We start from the raw sequence: 20,913 nt of genomic DNA on the forward strand, positions 1-20,913 counted from the left end.
TAACTTCAATAGGACACATAATCTATGTTCCTATACTCCTCCATTCCCCACCTTTATGTAGTTCTTGTCAAAAATTACATATTTTACATTGAGTCCCAAACCACTGATTTATCATTATATTTTATGTATTTTAGATCCTGTAGGAAGTAAATAGTGGAGTTACAAATCAAAAATACAGTAGTATTGGTATTTATATTTACCATGTGATCTTTACTGGAAAACTTTATTCCTTCATGTGGTTTCAGTCTATTGTTTAGTGTCCCTTCCTTTCAGCCTGCTCAATTCCCTTTAGCTTTTCTTATAGGACTGATCTACTAGTGATGAAGTCCTTCAGCTTTTGATTATCTGGGAATGTTTTCATCTCCCCCTCATTTTTAACCTCCAGGAGTTTGTGAATTTTCTAAGTCTCTGATGGTTATTGACTTCCAATTGTATTCCATTGTGGTCAGAGAATGTGCTTTGAATAATTTCATTTTTTTTTTTTTAAATTTATTGAGGCTTGTTTTATGTCCCAGTATATGGTCTATTCTGGAGAAAGTTCCATGCTCATTAGAGAAGAATGTGTATCCTGGTGATTTGGGATTAATGTTCTATATATGTCTGTTAAATCAAATTCATTTATCAGATTGTTTTGGTTATCAATTTCCTTGTTGGTCTTCTGTCTGGTTGATCAATCCATAAGAGAGAGTGATGTGTTGAAGCCTCCCACAATCACCGTGGAACTGTCCATTGCTTCCTTTAGTTTTGCAGATATATTTTTTCCTGCTCTCTCTTTTTTTTTTTTTTAAATCTTCATTTTATTGAGATATATTCACATACCACGCAGTCATACAAAACAAATCGTACTTTCGATTGTTTACAGTACCATTACATAGTGGTACATTCATCACCCAAATCAATCCCTGACACCTTCATTAGCACACACACAAAAATAACAAGAATAATAATTAGAGTGAAAAAGAGCAATTGAAGTAAAAAAGAACACTGGGTACCTTTGTCTGTTTGTTTCCTTCCCCTATTTTTCTACTCATCCATCCATAAACTAGACAAAGTGGAGTGTGGTCCTTATGGCTTTCCGAATCCCATTGTCACCCCTCATAAGCTACATTTTTATACAACTGTCTTCGAGATTCATGGGTTCTGGGTTGTAGTTTGATAGTTTCAGGTATCCACCACCAGCTACCCCAGTTCTTTAGAACCTAAAAAGGGTTGTCTAAAGTGTGTGTAAGAGTGCCCACCAGAGTGACCTCTCAGCTCCTTTTGGAATCTCTCTGCCACTGAAGCTTATTTCATTTCCTTTCACATCCCCCTTTTGGTCAAGAAGATGTTCTCCGTCCCATGATGCCGGGTCTACATTCCTCCCCGGGAGTCATATTCCACGTTGCCAGGGAGATTCACTCCCCTGGGTGTCTGATCCCACGTAGGGGGGAGGGCAGTGATTTCACCTTTCAAGTTGGCTTAGCCAGAGAGAGAGGGCCACATCTGAGCAACAAAGAGGCATTCGGGAGGAGGCTCTTAGGCACAACCATAGGGAGGCCTAGCCTCTCCTTTGCAGCAACCGTCTTCCCAAGGGTAAAACCTGTGGTAGAGGGCTCAACCCATCAAACCACCAGTCCCCTATGTCTGTGGTCATGTTTCCTGCTCTCTCTTATTGTCCTTTAATGAACCAATATTGAATCTCTTTAGTACTGAACCTTTCTCTATATCTCTCTCTCCTTTCTTTGTTTCTCTGTTGGCAGGGCTCCCCTTAGTATCTGAAGAAGGGCAGGTCTTTTATTAGCAAAATCTCTTGGCATTTGTTTGTCTGTGAAAAATTTAAGCTCTCCCTCAAATTTGAGGGAGAGTTTTGCTGGATAAAGTATTCTTGGTTGGAAATTTTTCTCTCTCAGAATTTTAAATATGTCATGCCACTGCCTTCTCACCTCCATGGTGGCCGCTGATAGTCACTACTTAGTCTTATGTCGTTTCCTTTGTATGTGGTGAATTGCTTTCTCTTGCTGCTTTCAGAACTTGCTCCTTTTCTTCAGTATTTGACAGTCTGATCAGAATATGTCTTAGAGTGGGTTTATTTAGATTTATTCTATTTGGAGTTTTCTGGGCATTTATGCTTTGCGTATTTATATTGTGTAGAAGGTTTGGGAAGTTTTCCCGAACAATTTCTTTGAATACTCTTTCTAGACCTTTACCCTTCTCTTCCCCTTCTAGGACACCAATGAGTCTTAAATTTGGATGTTTTATTTCATCTATCGTATCCCTGAGATCCTTTTCAATTTTTTTTTAAATTTTTTCCCCTATTCTTTCTTTTGTTCTTTCATTTTCTGTTCTGTGGTCCTCGAGGAGGCTGAGTTGTTGTTCAACTTCCTCTAATCTTGTATTATGAGTATCCAGAGTCTTTTTAATTTGGCCTACAGTTTCTTTTATTTCTGTAAGATCTTCTATTTTTTTATTTACTCTTGCAATTTGTTCTTTGTGCTCTTCTAGGGTCTTCTTTATGTCCTTTATATCCTGTGCCATGCTCTTGTTGCCTGTCTGTAGTTCTTTGATTAATTGTGCCAAATACTGTGTGTCTTCTGATGTTTTCATTTGAGTGTTTGGGTTTGGGTTCTCCGTATAATCTGGTTTTATCATATGCTTTAAGATTTTCTGTTGTTTTTGGCCTCTTGACATTCGCTTTACTTGATTCCTAATTTATCAGAACTGCAGCTTGGTGGCATATGCTTTCTCTAACTAACCAGCAGATGGTGTCCATGAGTCACCTATTCCCCTCAAGTCAGTTCTCCCCAACTTTGTTTTTGTGGTGTGTGGGGATCTGATTCTTGTGGGGTCCAATTGGTGCACCAAGTTTGGGTGTGTTGTTGGTGCTGTCCACCCTGAATGTGGGGTGTGTGTCTGAGCGGTTAGGGTGGGAGGGCAGCTTTATTAATCAAACCTCCCAGGTGTCCCTGGAGATTTAAAGCTGTTGCAGTGCCTAAGCCTTCATTTCAGTCTTTCCAGAGATTGTCTCTGCCCTGATCCATAAGTCCTTGGTATTCACGTAGGGTCCCTGGGGTTTCCGAGTAGGTCCCCCTTCCCAGCTGTGCTCTTCCAGGACCTCTCCTAAAGGAAGGCTGTGCCACATCACAAGTGTGTGCTGGCCTCCAGGGAAGCCCTGGGTCACTGGACCATGCAGGGGTGCTCCCAGCCTGCTTCAAAGATGGTTGAATGGGACGGGTTAACTTGCCCCTTTTCACACAGCTCCACTCTCCCAGCTCCGGGACAATCAGCTGTGGGTGCACTAAAGGCCACTGTACACAGCTGATATCGTGGCATGTGTGCAGTGCTGTGGGAAAGACTCCCTGTCACACTGGGTTTCTTGGTGTGGCTCTGGGCTATGGGTCTGGCCCGGGCAGGAGCGTCCCTTACCCGCCGGGGAGATGGTTGCAAGGAATGCGGTTTCTTGCTCCTTTTGGCTCCCCTCTGCTCCCCTGGTCTCGAGACAATCAGCAGGACATGTGGGAAGGGGTATCCTCCATGCCAGACACTGAGGTGTTAGCTCAGCCCGCTCCCACTGTGCTTCAATACGCAGTTCTCCCAGTCGTATCTGCAGCCGCTCCAGGGCTTTTTTTTTTAAAGAACTAGTCCATCTCCAAATGCCAGCCCACTGTTTCCCCACACTGCAGTGCAGCCACCAGACTTTCAGCTGGCTTACTCACTCATTTCAGAATGCAGACTCCTGGTTTCACCAAATGCATGTTCCCTGTGGATTTAGCAGACCTTGTCTGGCTTGTGCTATGCTGGAAACAGTGTTCTGGGTCACTTTCTGGTTTTTATCTAGTATTTTTCACAGAGGTATTTTTTGCCCTGTCTCACCTAGCCACCATCTTAGGTTCTCTGGATTGGCTTTTATAAAAGGGGGTTTATTTGGTTACACAGTTACAGTCTTAAGGCCATAAAGTGCCCAAGGTAATACATCAGCAATAGGGTACCTTCAGTGGAGGATGGCCAGTGGTGTTCGGAAAATCTCTGTTAGCTGGGAAGGCATGTGGCTGGTGTCCACTCCAAAGTTCTGGTTTCAAAATGGCTTTCTCCCAGGACGTTCCTCTCTAGACTGCAGTTCCTCAAAAATGTCACTCTTAGTTGCTCTTGGGGCGTTTTTCCTCTCTTAGCTTCTCCGGAGCAAAAGTCTGCTTTCAATGGCTGTCTTCAAACTGTCCCATCATCTGCAGCTCCTCTCTCAGTTCCTGTGCATTCTTCAAAGTGTCCCTCTTGGCTGTAGCTCCTCTTCAAAATGTCACTCACAGCTGCACTGAGTTCCCTCTGCCCATCAGCTCATTTATATGGCTCCACTGATCAAGGCCCACCCAATGGGCGGGCCAACACTCCATGGAAATTATCCAATTAGAGTCATCACCCACAGTTGGGTGGGGTACATCTCCACAGAAACACTCAAAGAATTACAATCTAATCAACACTGATAACATCTGCCCACACAAGATTACATCAAAGATAATAGTGTTTGGGGGACACAATATATTTAAACTGGCACAGTAAGGGAAAATTAAAGGGAATAAAAAGAGAGAAAGGGAAAATTAGATCTGACAACTAAAAGATGATGAGACAATTAAAAGATGATAAGATGGCTGGTTCAAGAACTACCTTCACAGTAATAACTTTGAATGTGAATGGATTAAACTCCCCAATTAAAAAATACAGACTGGCTGAATGGATTAAAGAGTATGACCCACAGATATGCTGTTTACTAGAGACTAATTTTAGACCCAGTGACACAAAGTGATTGAAAGTGAAAGGATGGAAAAAATATTCCATGCAAGCTGCAACCAAAAGAAAGCAGGGGTAGATATAATAATATCAGGCAAAATAGACTTAAATGCAAAGATGTCATAAGAGACAAAGAAGACACTATGTATTAATAAAAGGGACAATTCACCAAAAAGAAATAACAATCATAAATATTTATGCACCCAATTAAGGAGCTCCAAAGTACATGAGACAAACATTGGCTAAACTGAAAGGAGCAATAGACATTTCTACAATAAAAGTGGGCAACTTCAATACATCACTGTCTTCTGTAGATAGAACAACTAAACAGAGGCGCAATAAGGAAATTGAGAATGCAAACAACGTGAAAAATGAATTAGACTTAACAGACATTACATCCCAAATTACCAGGATATACATTCTTTTCTAGAGCTTGTGGAACATTCTCCCAGATAGATCATATGCTGGGGAACAAAACAAGTCTTAATAAATTTAAAAAGTTTGAAATTATTCAAAGCACATTCTCTGACCGTAATGGAATATAACTAGAAATCAATAACCACCAAAGGTCCAGATCTTTCCCAAATATATGCGAGTTAAACAACACACTCCTAAAGAACCAGTGGGTCAAAGAAGTAATTGCAAGAAAGATCAGTAAGTATCTAGAAACAAATGAAAATGAGAACACAACATATCAAAACCTAGGGGATGCAGTAAAGGTGGTGCTGAGAGGGAAATTTATAGCTTTAAATGCATACATCAAAAAGGAAGAAAGAGTTAAACAAAAGACCTAACTGAACAACTGAAGAGGCTAAAGAATGATCAGCAAACTAACCCCTGAGTAAGTAGAAGGAAAGAAATAACAAAGATTAAAGCAGAAATAAATGATCTGGAAAACAACAACAGAGGGAATTCATAAAACCAAAAGTTGGTTCTTTGAGAAGATCAACAAGATTGACAAACCCTTAGCCAGACTGACAAAGTGGAAAATAGAGAAGACCCAAATAACCAAAATCAGTGGGGTCATTACTATGTATCCTGAAGAAATTAAAAAAAAATCATAAGAGATTACTGTGAACAACCATTTGCCAACATACTAGACAACATAGAGGAAATGAACAATTTCCTGGAAACACATGAACAACCTAGACTGACTTGAGAATAAATAGAAGACCTCAACAAACCCAAGTGAAGAGATCCAAACAGTCATTAAAAATCTTCCTACAAATAAAAACCAGGGCCAGATGGCTTCACAGGGAAATTTTACCAAACTTTCCAAAGAGAACTGACACCATTGCAGCTCAAGCACTTTCAAAAAACTGAAGAAAAAGGGACACTACTTAATTCATTTTATGAAGTTAATATCACTCTAGTACCAAAACCAGATAAAGATACTACAAGAAAGGAAAACTACAGGGCACTCTTCCTACTGAATATAGATGCAAAAATTCTCAACAAAATACTTGCAATTCAAATCCAAAGGCACACTAAGTGATTTATTCTCCATGACCAAGTGGGGTTCATTCCTGGCATGCAAGTGTGGTTCAATATAAGAAAATCAATGTAATATAACACATTAACAAATTGAAAGGGAAAAAACACATGATCATCTTGAAAGACACTGAAAAAACATTCAGCAGAATTCAGCATCCCTTTTTGATAAAAACACTTCAAAAGGTAGGAATTGAAGGAAACTTCCTCAATATGATAAAGGGCATATATGAAAAACCCACAGCCAGCATAGTACTCAATGGTGAGAGACTGAAAGCCTTCCCCCTAATATCAGGAATGAGATAAGGATGCCCGCTGTCACCACTATTTTTCAGCATTGTGCCGGAAGTTCTAGCCAGAGCAGTTTGCCAAGACAAAGAAATAAAAGGCATCCAGATTGGAAAGGAAGAAGTAAAACTGTCATTATTTGCAAATGATATGATCTTATATTTGGAAAATCCTGAGAAATTGGTGACAAAGCTACTTGAGCTAATATACAAATTCAGCAGAGTGTCAGGATCCAAGATTAATGCACACACGTCAGTAAAGTTCATATACACTAGTAATGACCTAACTGAAGAGGGAATCAAGAAAAAAATTCCATTCACAATAGCAACATAAAAAATTAAGTATCTAGGAATAAACTTAAGCAAGGATGTAAAAGACCTCTACACAGAAAATTACATGATGTTTAGCATTGCCCTTCACCTCTTGCTGGCTGTGTGGAAAATCACTCTCCCTCCCCACACTTGTTTTCTCTCTTTCAGAGCCTAGGTTGTGTTGCTTATGAACCTCAGAGTCAGAGCCAGCCAGCCTCTCGTTTCTGCAGCCCTTCCTTTGTGTTTCTATGGTGTTTTGACTGTGTTGCTGTTTAGAGTAAATAAACTGTTTATATCTTTAAAAAATGCAACTAAAAGAAATCCAAGAGGACTTAATTATGTGGCAAGATATTCCATGTTTATGGATAGAAAGGCTAAACATCGTTAAGATGTCAATTCCACCCAAACTGATATAGAGAGTCAAAGCAATTCCAATCAAAATTCCAACAATCTAATTTGCAGACTTGGAAAAAGCTAGTTTTTTAATTTATTTGGAAGGGGAAAGGGCCCCAAGTTGTGAAAAGCATTCTAAAGAAGAAGTTGGAGGACTTACACGTCCTGACTCTGAATCTTACTGTAAAGCCATGGTGTTCAACACAGCATAGTACTGGCATAGAGATAGATGTACTGATCAATGGAATCAAATTGAGAGTTTGGAAATAGATGCCCAGATCTATTGTCAACTGATTTTTGATAAGGCCCCCAAATCCACTGCATTTTGACAGAATAGTCTCTAAGACAAATGGGGCTGGGAGAACTGGATATCCATATCCAAAAGAATGAAAGAGGAACCCTACCTCACACCCTATACAAAATTAACTCAAAGTGGATCAAAGACCTCAATATAAGAGACAGTACCATAAAACTCTGAGAAAATAATATAGGGAAACATCTTCAAAACCTAGTAAGATGAGGTAGCTTCTTAGGCCTTACACACAAAGCACAAGCAACAAAAGAAAATTATTTCTATAATGCTAATTATTTAGATAAATGGGAACTCCTCAAAATCAAAAGCTTCTGTGCCTTAAAGGACTTTGCAAAATGTGGAGAGGCAGCCAATGCAGTGGGAGAAAATATTTGGAAACCATATATCTGATAATAGACTGATATCCAGCATATAAAAATAAATCCTATAAATCAATGACAATAGTAAAAACAGCCCAATTATAAAGTGGGCAAAAGATACGAAAAGACATTTTTCCAAAAAGGAAATACAAATGGCTAAAAAACACATGAAAAACATGTTCATCTTCTCTAGCTATTAGGGAAATGCAAATCAAAACCACAATGAGATATCATGTCACACCAAAAAGAATGGTTACCATTAAACAAACAGGAAACCACAAATCCTGGAGAGGATGTGGAGAAATTGGAACTCTTATTCATTGCTAGTGGGGAGGTATAAAATGGTACAACTGTTGTGGAAGACAGCTTGGTGTTTCCTCAGACAACTAGATATTGAGTTACCCTACAATCCAGCAATTCTAATTCTTGGTATAAACCCAGAAGATCTGAAAGCAGTGACATGGACAGACACTGATGTTCATAGTGGCATTGTTCACAATTGCCAAGAAATGGAAACAATCCAATTGTCCTTCAACAGATGAGATGATAAACAAAATGTGGTATATACATACAATGGAATACTATGCAGCAGTAAGAAGGAATGAGGTCCTGAAACATATGACAACATGGATGATCCTTGAAGACATAATGGTGAGTGAAATAAGTCAGACACAAAGGAGAGACGTTGTATATTATCACTAATATGAACCCCCTGAACGACGTAAAATCAGTGTCTTTTAATGAAGAATATAGGGGACTTAGAGATAGATACAAGCTGTGAAGGGGGTGATGATAACCTAATACGTACAGACATGTTGATGATGGTGAACTTAAAGGTATGGGAATGGAGAGGGGTGATGATTATTCATTAATGGTATTATAAGTATCAGTGCTGCACTGAAGCAAACATGATCAAAAATGGTTGTTTAAAGGCATGTATCCCACAGATTAGACCTACAGATATAAATAAATGCTTACATGATATTCTTCTAATGTATGACACTGGTACAAAGAGTAACAACAGAGTGGTATATGGGAAAAACTACCTATTGCATACTAGGGGCTATATTTAATAGGAATGCCTTACTAGTATCACACAAATATGAGGAATAAATAATTAGGGGCTGATGAGAGCTTTGGTGTGTTTTGGGTCATGATAATTGTTTAAAATTGAGGGTGATGATGATTGTATAACTAAGTGAAGATAATGTGAGACGTTAATTGTTTGTCTTGGACAGAATATATGCTATGTGAAATTAGGAACCGCCTACTTACTAAGTAAAGCCTTTGATCTTGAGATTTGCTCTTGTAAAACTTATGGCTGTAAAAGGGAGGCTAACCCCACTTGTAATTATGTCTAGGAGTCACCTCCAGAGATCCTCTTTTGTTACTCAGATGTGGCCTTTCTTTCTCTAATCCCAACACTGCAAATAAATTCATTACCCTTCCCCTATGTGGGACATGACTCCCAGGAGAGTGAATATCCCTAGTGACATTGGACACAGATTCCAGGAATGAGCCTGGCCATGACATTGAGGGATTGAGAATATTTTCTTGTCAAAAGGGGGAAAATATAGGTAACAAAATAAGGTTTCAGTGGCTAAGAGATTTCAAATAGAGTTGAGAGGCTATCCTGGAGGTTACTATTATTCAAGCTTTAGCTAGATATGCCAAATGGCCACAGTAGGGTAAGCCCAAGTCAATAGTCGTCCCCCAAACCCTAAAGAATACCCTGCTCCCTATCAAAGACACTATAAAAGTTTCACTCACTAAGTTTATTTTTTAGAACATTAAATTCTTCAGGGTATTCCTATGCCAGATAAGTCCCCAAACCCAGAGGCAAAAACCTCTTCAAGAACATTGACCAGATGCAGCCCCTTTTCCCATAATGTCAGCACCTCTTTTCAATATGAACAAGTTAGGATGGCACTGCCTAGACATCCTGGAAGATCAAGAAAGTGATTAAACAAGAGGAAGGGGTAGTAGCAACAGATAAGATAGGATTTAACAAAGGGGTACAAATACTGAATCTTTACATAAATGGTAAATGTTTTTTAGTTGCTAGGGTATTAGAATAGCTAGAAGGAAATAACTGAAACTGTGGAACTGTAACCCATAACATTCTTTGAAATTTCCTATAGAGCTACTTGTTAAATCATACTTTGAAAGTTATCACTTTTCTGTATAATATGTTATATTTCACAGTAACAAATGTAAAAAAGAAAGTCAGTGGAACTTTAGGCAGAGCTTTTCTGTTTTGCAATCTGATAATGGATTCCTCTCCTCCTTCTCCTTGGCGATCTCCCTTAGATGCTGTCCTCAAAAATGAAAACGGTGTCCCATCCTGGTTTCTTCTTTATTTGGCCTCTCCTGACCATCATTCAGTTTGCTTCTCTGATAGTCTACCCTATTCACAGATCTCATCACTCTCCTCAGAGGTTAATAAAGAGAGTATCCTTTCAGGACAGTGGCATGAACCCTTATGGACATTTGTAAGTAGCTTAAAATCTGCAGATGCACATTATCTCTAAGGAGCTGCCCCTTTGCAGATCATATTTTACATTATTTTAAAGGTAATTATCTTTTTGTACTTTGGAGTTGTGGCTCTTTCCATCATCCTTTTAAGATGATGTTTCTCCAATTTTCTTTCTCCATGTAGTTTCAGGTGTCTTTGGAAAGAGTGACAGAAGTACCTTTACTCAAATCCCTGTAATCAAAAAGTTCCCCTTCTCCCCAATTTTAATAAGTCATGTATAATAAATAAGGGTATAGGCACTCCTTGCTTTTGCATGGTCCAATTTTCATGAGTTTCAGTTACTTAATGTGCTGGTTTGTATATATTATGCCCCCCAGAAAAAACCATATTCTTTAATGCAGTCTTGTGGGGGCAGATGTATTAGTGTTGATTAGGTTGGAAACTTTTGATTGAGTGTTTCCATGGAGATGTGATCCACACAACTGTGAGCGACACCTTTGGTTAGGCTGTGACCTCTGATTGTATGTTTCTATGGAAATGTGGCCCTGCCCATTCAGCGTGGGCCTTGATTAGTTCACTGGAGTCTTATAAAGGGGCTCACAAACAGAAGGACCTCAGAGCTGCAGCTGAGAGACATTTTGAAGATGGCCATTGAAAGCTCACATTTTGGAGAACGCCATTTTGAAACACAACCTGGGAGCAAGTGGGTGCCAGCCACTTGCCTTCCCAGCTAACAGAGGTTTTCTGGATGCCAATGGCCTTTCTCCAGTGAAGGTACCCTATCATTGATGCCTTACCTTGGACACTTAATGGCCTTAAGACTATAACTTTGTAACTGAATAAACCCCCTTTATAAAAGCCAATCCGTTTCTGGTGTTTTGCAAAATAGCAGCATTAGAAAACCAGAACACTTAGTATCACACAAACTGGGGACTACCTACAGTCATAATGTTCCAGGTAGTTTTAAAAATGAAAATAGTTCTGTATTTCATATTTTCCCTTGAACTTTTATATATTTTTTGAGGCTTAAGGAGAGTACAACAAAATATTTCTTTCTTTCCCTTGGTACTATTTTTGTTGTTTCCAAAAGCTAAGTGTAGAATGATGGTAATTCATGAGATAAGAGTACCCGCCAAGTATGTTTGGGAAGGTTTGATGCATAAGTCTGTGTTAGAAGTGAGAATGATCATTATTTTATGGTCCAATGTGGATTACTTCATATTATCAGAAAAATATTGGAGACTTTAAAATGTTATAACCAAATCTTGCTGGCACAGGAAAGAGAGAGAAACCCTGAGGTGGAAAAGCAAGAAAGAGGAGAATTCAGAGATTCATCTTGATTAACTCTTGCCATGTAGGTCCCATTTCCTGCTCTTTCTCCCCTACAACCATGCCAAGAGGATGGACACAGCCCAACATTTTAATACAGCTTTAGGGCTAACTAAGAAGACAGAGGAATCCTGTTACTCATAAACTTCTTATATGATGACCTCCCCTGTCCACCTTAGGGTGAGTGGAGCTATCTTAGCCTAAGGAAAGAGTTTACTGATGTGTCTGCCACAACAAAATAGCAGCTTTTTACCCATAAAGTAGAAATTTGGACAATTTTTAAAGTTAATGCCTTTTTTTTTAAGATATTGAACTTAATAAAAGGGATTTAACTTTACTGGACAATATGTTCTTAATGCCAGGTGAGTGTTATGTGAAGCTACGTGCATCGTCTTTGCAGGGTGGAGCAGGCTGAGCGAGAGGGTGGGTGAGTGGTGAGAGAAGTCCCCAGAAAAGGTGGGACAGAGTTGGGTTGAGCAGGATTCGACTACATGGAGAAGGAGGAGAGGAAAGTTTGGGGAAAGGGAATTAACAATTCTGTGGGCGTTGGCAAATGTCTGTTGTGCCTAGAGGGTAGGAAGAAACACGGGGGTAAGAAAGGCAGTGTGCTCTACAGTTTACTGGAAATTCAGTCCCTGAGGATCTACTCTCAGAGCCTAACAGTTCCTTTACTGTGTGTGTGTCTGTAAAGTTTAAAAATCATCCTCTAAAGACCATAATCCTGACCTAACAGATTTTAGCTCTTTGTTATGCAAAACTTCACATATATACAAACAGAGCAAATAGATTAGCACAGTGAAACACCCATGTACCCATCACACCATTTCAGCCATTACAAACTTTCAACCATAATTTTTCCCCTTGAGATCGCCACACAATTGCTTCACCCTCAGTTACTTCACAGTGTTTTTTTTTTTTTTTTTGAGATAAAATTTACAAACATTGACACGCACAAACCTTAACTGTGTATTTTTGTCAAAGGGATATCCCTTAATGGTCACATCCCTATCATGATGGAATATTTCCATTTCCCCAGAAAGTTCCTTTAGATCTCTTTCCAGTCGCTCTCCACCCATCTCCTTATCTCCAGAAGCAACCATTGTTATATTTTTCATCTCAGATTACTTTTACCTGTTATAGAACTTCATAAAAATGGACTTGTGTTTGTTCTTTTGTGTCTAGCTTCTCTTCCTCAACTTAATATATGTGAAATATATTCACATTGTTGTATGCCCATTTTGTCCTTTTTATTGTTAAGTAGTATTCCTTTATATGACATAACACAATGTATTTGTCCATTCTTCTGTTGATGAGCATTTGGGTTGTTGGCTGTTATGAACAAAGCTGTTGTGAACATTTTTATTCAACTTTTAGTGGATATATTTTTAAACTTTCTCTTAAATAAATACCTAAGAATTAACTCGCGAGGTCAAAGGGTAGTAGTATATTTAACATTATAAGAAACTGCTGAATTTTTCTCCAAAATGATTGTACCATTTTACACTCTAACTGGCAATGTCTGAGAGTTACACTTGCTCTATATCCTCACCAACATTTGGTATTTTCAGTTTTTTTTTAAAAATTTTAGTGATACTGGTGGGTGTGCAGCAGTGTCCAATGTGGTTTCAATCTGCACCTCCCTGATGATTAATGATGTTGAGAATTTTTTTCATGTTCTTACCAATCATTTCTCTTTTTTTGTAAAGCGCTGTTTCAAGAGTTTTGCCCAATTTTGAATGGGATTTTTTGAAATTTTATTAGTAACTATAAGAGTTTTAAATTCATTTTCTTAATGTTTTTTGATGATTAGAAATTTTAACTTTTGCTGAGATCTAGTTAAACTATTTTTATGGTTATTGATTTCTATATCCTCTCTAAAAGATCTTTGCTTACCTCCTGGTCATGAAGGAATTCACTTATATTTTCTTCTAACAGCTTCATAGCTTGAGCTTTTGACCTATGATCCATTTCAGTATTTTCTTATGTTATGAAGGAAGGGTCAATGTACATTTTTTTCTATATGTTTATCCAGTTGTTTAAGCAATAAAAAGGCTTTTCCCACTTTTTCAAATATCAGTTGATCATAAAATCATGCACCTAATTTTGGACTCCGCATTCCGTTCCATTGATGTATTTGTTTGCTCTATGCCAGTACAGTACTCTTGATTTCTACAGGTTGACAGTAAGTCTGGAAGTCATAGTGTATGAGACTCCAGTTTTATTCTTCCTTTTCAAGATAGGGTTGGCTATCTGTTTTAGTTTCCTAGGCTGCTCAAACAAATACCATGAAATGGGTTGGCTTAAACAATGGGAATTTATTAGCTTAAGGTTTTGAGGCTAAGGGAAAGCCCAAATCAAGACTTCATCAAAGTGATCTTTCTTCTGGAAGACCTGCATCCTGGGGCTGGCTGCCAGTGGTCCTTGGTCCTTGGCTCCTCTGTCACATGTCAATGCACATGGCGACTTCTCCTCATCTCTCCCTTCTCTTCTGGGTTCTATTGATGTCCAGCCTCTTGCTTCCTGTGGCTTTTCTCTCTGTGTCTGAATTTCATTCCATTTATCAAAGACTCCAGTAATAGGATTAAGACCCATCCTTATTGAGGTGGGTCACACCTTAACTGCAGTAGCCTCATCAAAAGGTCCTACCTACAATGGGTTCACACCCACAGGAATAGATTAAATATAAGAACATATTTTTTGGGGGTGCACACAGTTTCAAACCACTGCACCACCCTAGGTCTTGGGTCGTTTGGTTTTCCATTCAAATTTTGGAATCAGCTTTTACATTTTACAAAAAGCCTGATTGAATTGTATTAAATCTTTCATTTGGGGATAATTGGTATCATAACATTATGGAGTCTTCCAGTCTATGAATATGGTTTTTCCCTCCATGTATGCTTCAGTTTCTCTCAGTAATGTTTTATGATTTTCAATGTAGAGGTTTTTCATCTCTTTTGTTAAATTTGTTCCTAATGACTTTATGATTTTGATGCTACTATAAATGGTTGTTATAAAATTTCACCTTCCAATTTTTTGCTGCTAGTATATAGAGATACAACTGATTTTTTCTAAATTAACTCATTAGTTCTAGTAATTGGGAGAGGGGGAAGTTTCATTCCTTAGGGTTTTCTATGTAAATAAGCACACAATCTGCAAATAAAATCAGTTTTACTTCTTCCTTTACAACTCTTCTCTACGTATTTCTTTTTCTTGTCTTTCTTCACTGGCTAAGGCCTTAGTACATTGTTGCATGTAAGTGGTTTGAATAGATATCCCTGCCTTATTCCCAGTTTTAGGGAGAAGCATTTACTGTTTCACTTTCAAGTATGATGTTAGTTGTTGGTTTTCTACAGATTCCCTTTATCAGGTCAAGAAAGTCCTTTTCTTTCCTAGTTTGATGAGGTTTTTGTTTTTTTTTTCATGAAAAGGTTGAATTTTGGCAAATGCATTTTCTGCATTTATTGAGATGATCATGTGGATTTTCTATACCAGTCTATTAACTCAGTATATTACATTAAATGATTTAAAAATGTTCAACCAATCTTGCATTTCAGGGATAAATCCCTCTTTATCATGATGTATATCATACATACATTATAATATATTATAATGTATAACAGTATATTGTATTATCATATTAATGACAATTATATATTATATAACCATAAAATTTATAAATATATAATCTATATAATAATACTATACTATATAACTGTATATAATGTTATATAATTCTATGTGTAATTTATATTTATTTGATAATAGTTTGTTGTTAAAAACGTTTGTATCTAGGTTTGCATCTATGTTTCTTATAATGTCCTTGTTAGGCTTTGGAAACAAGATTATGCTTATTTTATTAAATGAGTTGGGAGTGTTTCTTATATTTTTTTTTTCTGAAAGAGTTTGAGTAAGATTGGTATTGTTTCTTTCCTAATGTTTGATAGAATTCACCAGCCAAATACCTTGAACTTAGGATTTTCTTTTTAATGAGTTTTTTTTGTTTGTTTGTTTCTTTTTCTTTACCAGAGAAATTGTAGATTTACGGAACAATCATGCATAAAATACAGGATTCCCATATACCACCCTATTTTGAATACCTTGCATTGGTGTGGAAAATTTGTTACAATTGGTGGTAGCACATTTTTATAATTGTACTATTAACTATAGTCCATGGTTTAACCTAGGGTTCATTGTGTAGTGCAGTTCCATGGATTTTTAAAAAATTTTTATTCTGTTACCATATATGTAATCTTCATGAATATTACATGTGCATTTGAAAAGAATGTGTATTCTACAGCTCTTAGCTACAGTGTTCTGTGAATATCAATTAGGTCAGGGGCATTGATGTGCTATCCCAATATTTAATATTGTTTTTTTTCTTATTTTATCAATTACTTAACATACAGTAAAATTGACTATTTTTCTTTGATTGTACAATTTTGTGTTTTAACACATGCATATCTTCATGTAACTACTACCACAATCAGGAAACAGCTCCATTAGCCCCCAAACACCCTTATGCTACTTCTTTATAGTGATATCTTCTCCTCATCTATAATTCCTGGTAACCATTGACCTGCTTTCCATAATTATTGTTTTGTATTTGAAAATGTCAAATTAATGGACTCATGCAATATGTTACCTATTGGGTCTAGCTTCTCTCACTCACTTTGTGACTTATCCAAGTTGTTGCAGCAACAGTTTTTTCCTTTCCACTGCTGAGTAATATTCCATCATATGGATGGGCCACACGTTGTTTATCTGTTTGCCTAACTGAAGAGCATCTGGATTATTTCCAGCTTTTGGCTATCACAAATAATGCTACTATGAACATTTCTGTACAGGTTTTTGTGTGAAGATAAGTTTTCATTTTTTAGACATAAATATACAGGACTGGGATTGCTGGATCAACGGCATGTATTTATAACTTTATAAAAAATTGCCAAACTCTTTTCCCAAGTATCCATACCATTTTGCATTCCTACTATCAATTTATGAGAATCCCTTGGCTAATGATGTTGAACATTTTTTCGTATGCTAATTTACCATCCTTATACAAACTTTGGTGAAGTGTCTATTTAAGTTCTTTGCCCATATTTGGGCAGTTTGTTTTCTAATTGTAGAGTTTTGAGGGTTCTTTGAATATTCTGGATACGAGTCCTTTGTTGAATATGTGATTTTTAAATATTTGATTCCAATGTGCACCTTGTCTATTCTCTTGACAATATCTTTGGATGAGTATAAGTTTTTAATTTTGATGAAGTCCATTTCATGAAATTTAAAAAATGGATCATGAATCCCCTAAATTCTTAGTGATTTTTCTCTTATGTTTTCTTGTATAGTTTTGCATTTTACCTTTAGCTCTTTAATCCCTTTTGAGTATGTCTTTATATTGGTCAACTTTAGTATTTTTGCATATGGATGACAATCATTTTGACATTATTTGTTGAATCACCCTTCTTTTTAAAAATGTAATTCTCTCCCTCTCTGAATAGAATAAACTGGCTCTGTAAGAGTATAGAGTATACAGAAGAAAGTAAGTTTCTCTCCCTTTCACCACTATACACTAGTTATCTGGTTCCCTTTCCAGAGACAACTACTGTTACTCGTTTCTAATGGAGTCTTCCAGTGGAATTCTATGCATCTGTAAGCACAAAGATATATATGTCTCCTTTTCATAAATCTACAATTATAGCACACTCTATCTACTCTTTATGGCCTTACCTTTTCTTAACTTAATGTTATATGGTCTTGGAGAACATTCTGTATCAGTGCCTCATCTTTTAAATTGCTTTATAATATTCCACAGTATTAATGCCATAATTTATTGAACCTGTTTCTGCTTATGCATCCTTGAAATGTCCCTATTCATCTGCTCTTCAGTTGTATCCTTCTAATAGCTCTCTTCCCAGGATGTTCAGGCCCTGTGAGCCTCCAAAGCACTTGGCAACTTCCCTCCTATTTAGAAAGAATGGCATAGTACAGCAGGGCTGCTTTTACTTCAAGGAAAGAAGAAAAAATACCTTCTACAAGTGCAAAAGAGTTATTGTCTTCAAATAAAGTTCAGTCAGAAGTACATCAAGAATGTCTCACAGTGAAACTTCCCACCCTAAGAGCGAGAAGGCAGTGACCTGTCAGGGACAGCTTAACAATGGAATCAAATGGTCTCATTTCCTTTCACAAAATGCCCTGCTAAAGAAGCTCTTTCAGACAAGGACTTCTGTTTCTGTCTTCCCATTGTGTGTGCTGCTCACATGTCAAGCAGACCTATAAACCTGGACACAGAGACCTACTTAACACAGCAAATTTCCCTGTCCTGTCAAAGCTGATTCACCGAGGAGGAAACAGACAGACAGTGGGCGTGTGTTTGAAGCTCACTGAGACGCCACAGCCCCTGATGCTGTGGAAGATACTGGATATTTAGACTATTTGCAGAAATGTATATAATCATGAGAAAACACGATAACATTTGGGCACTTTTTCATTTTACCACAGGCCACAACAACTTAAGACTAATATTTAAAATTAGAAGAAAGACAGTGATGTTGAAGACAGAAAGCAAAATCCTTCGTCATCTGTGAAATGTGGTTATACAGGGAAGTTTAATCACACCTTATAACTATTATCAGTTTCATAGCTTAACTGTGAGAGGAGACTCTTGTTTTCCTGAATTCAAAGTACTCAGCTCGGTATATACTAAATTGTAAGAGCTAAGAGTTTCACAAAGGTAAATGACTATTGCCTTATGTTTTGGCTGTGCCAACATTTTAAAGTTAGATCATACAATTTAAGCTACAAAACCTTCTGGAAAGAAGATTCTTTACTTTAACTAAGCTGGCTGGGTCATTGGGTGTCCATTATGCTCCCTGCAATTGTCCATGGTAGAATACAAAACCATTGTGTTTATGACCCGAGAACTCTTCCAGCTAAATGGAAATGATTATATTAGTGCAGTGACACAATTATACTTTTTGGTTCTGGGAGCAAATATGGAATTGGTCCCTAATGTGCTTTAATTGCTCGTGTAACTTTATGGATTTTTTAAGTGTCTGTAGTAGTTGTATACATTTCTTCCTCTGCAGATATGCCTTTCTACCAGGACTGTGGTTATTTTACCTCCTCTGGAGATGCAATTTCATTAGTGTATTCTGAATTCTTTGTTCTTTGGATACATTAAAATTCTTTTTTCTGAAGTGAAGTTAGAGGTGGTGACAAGGGTCCTAGTTGCCAAGGAACTCACAGCAACTGCCATTTATTCTTTACTTACTATATGCCAAGCTTTATTGTAGGCATAATAATAAAAATTAATAATTGTATTTGCTAACATCTATTCATCACTTGCTGTGGGCTAAACACTGTTCTAAGTGCTTTACATAAAATGTTCCATTTAATCCCCATGTCAGTCCTATGAGGCAGGTATTTTAATATCCTTATTTTTCAAACAAGAAAACTGAAGGGCAGAAAAGTTATGTCAGTAGCTTAAGTTAGCTGGTGATGGAGATAGGAAGTGGACCCAGGGCGTCTGCTCTGGAGCGTGGGATTTTGGCCACTAAGGCCACCTTCCTGCTAGGTGACCGAGCACTCCCTGGCACCTTCCTGGACAACACCTTGCTGAAGATGCGGGCAGGTGTGTGCGGCGGTGCCTGGCAGCACGGTGCTTAGTCATTCATCCAACAAGAAATACCGAGCCCCGGGCCCAGCTGGGGAAATTAAATATGTTCTCAGCTGCTGAAAAAAGCAAAGCATGAAAGACTGGCTCCAGCTGGGAAGTTTGGCATTAAAAGGAGGCAAAACGGCTTCCGGTGGCTTCTGGGGGTCAAGAGAGCCTGTGCGGGGTGGATGGCAGTTGAGAAGAGCCTGGAGTGATGTTTTGGGTCAGAACATTCCACAGAGGGGAGGGAGTGATAACCATAAGCTGGCCATTTGAACACTCAAAGTCTTTGTTTCTTTTTATGGGAATCACAGCCAAAATGAGAAAGTTAAATTTGATGACCTTAAGTTCACGTCCGTCTTTGAAATCCTGTGTTTCACTTGACCTGAGCCCTATGGGCATTAATTAATGAACCTGCCGGTATACTTAAAGAATTTAATGAGAAACTTGTTTAATTGTATCTTAGCTATATTCACCCCAGAAAGTCATCTGCCAGCACTTAACTGTGAGAAGGGGAGGGCTTTCAAACTTTTCCTTTCCATGGATTCTTTCCCTGAATTCCTGACTCCTTTGTTTCTCGCGCATCCACAAAACATCTCCCACATTCTAGAGCTCTTTTGCTTGGGCAAATGGTATAATGTCTTTAAATGTTCATTAAATGTTCCACACATTTGGTCTTCAGTGTAACTGACTGGTTAATGGGCATTTAAAATATTACCACAAATATTAAATAAATTAATCAATTAATTGACGATAAACCTTTATTGATTACCTATTAGGTAACAGGAACTGTGCTAATAACAAGGAATCTAGCAGTGAGCAAATTAATCTCAGTCCCTGAAGTCTTTGAGTTTATATTTGAGTCTAGTGTGTTACATCATTACTGTAGAATCACAACCACTTACTAGCTGTGTGACCTGGGTGAGTTACTTGACCTCTCCGTGTGCCAGTTTCCTCCTATATAAATGGAGGATAATAATAGCACCAACCTCATAAGACTGATAAGAGGGTTGAATAAGTTAGTATTTGTAAAGGGCTCAGAACAATAACTGACACACATTGGATTCTATATAAGGATTTGTTAAGTGAATACATTATTTAAATCCATTGATAATTGTGTTTTCTCTGCATACTGACTCACTAGCAGGTAACCATCCTTTCAAATATCACTGAAGTTTTATATTTAAGTCGATGTATAATTTTTGCAATGGTAGGACAGTTGCTGAATTGTTTTCCAGCAAGAGAGTAAACTCATAACCAGCATAGCCATGAAGCTCTGCCACCTTTGACATTTCACTCTTGATCCCAAACTTCTATTTTCTGGCTAAGAACTATCATGTCTTAAATATCTTTACTTTCTTCACCAGTACTGGTTTTCTTTCTGCTATTATTTTCCCCCAAAGAAATAATGTTTTAAAAAATCACTTTCTGAGCAGAAGGAGCAGGTGTGGGCTGGAGAAGGAGGACACGGCCACGGGGGGGGGACCAAGAGGAGAGCACAGCTTGGCTTCCCCATGAAGGAATGGAGGTCCACCCAGGCATTT

Source organism: Choloepus didactylus, chromosome 15 (assembly GCF_015220235.1).
Source record: "Choloepus didactylus isolate mChoDid1 chromosome 15, mChoDid1.pri, whole genome shotgun sequence".
In the NCBI taxonomy this organism is placed as follows: domain Eukaryota; kingdom Metazoa; phylum Chordata; class Mammalia; order Pilosa; family Megalonychidae; genus Choloepus; species Choloepus didactylus.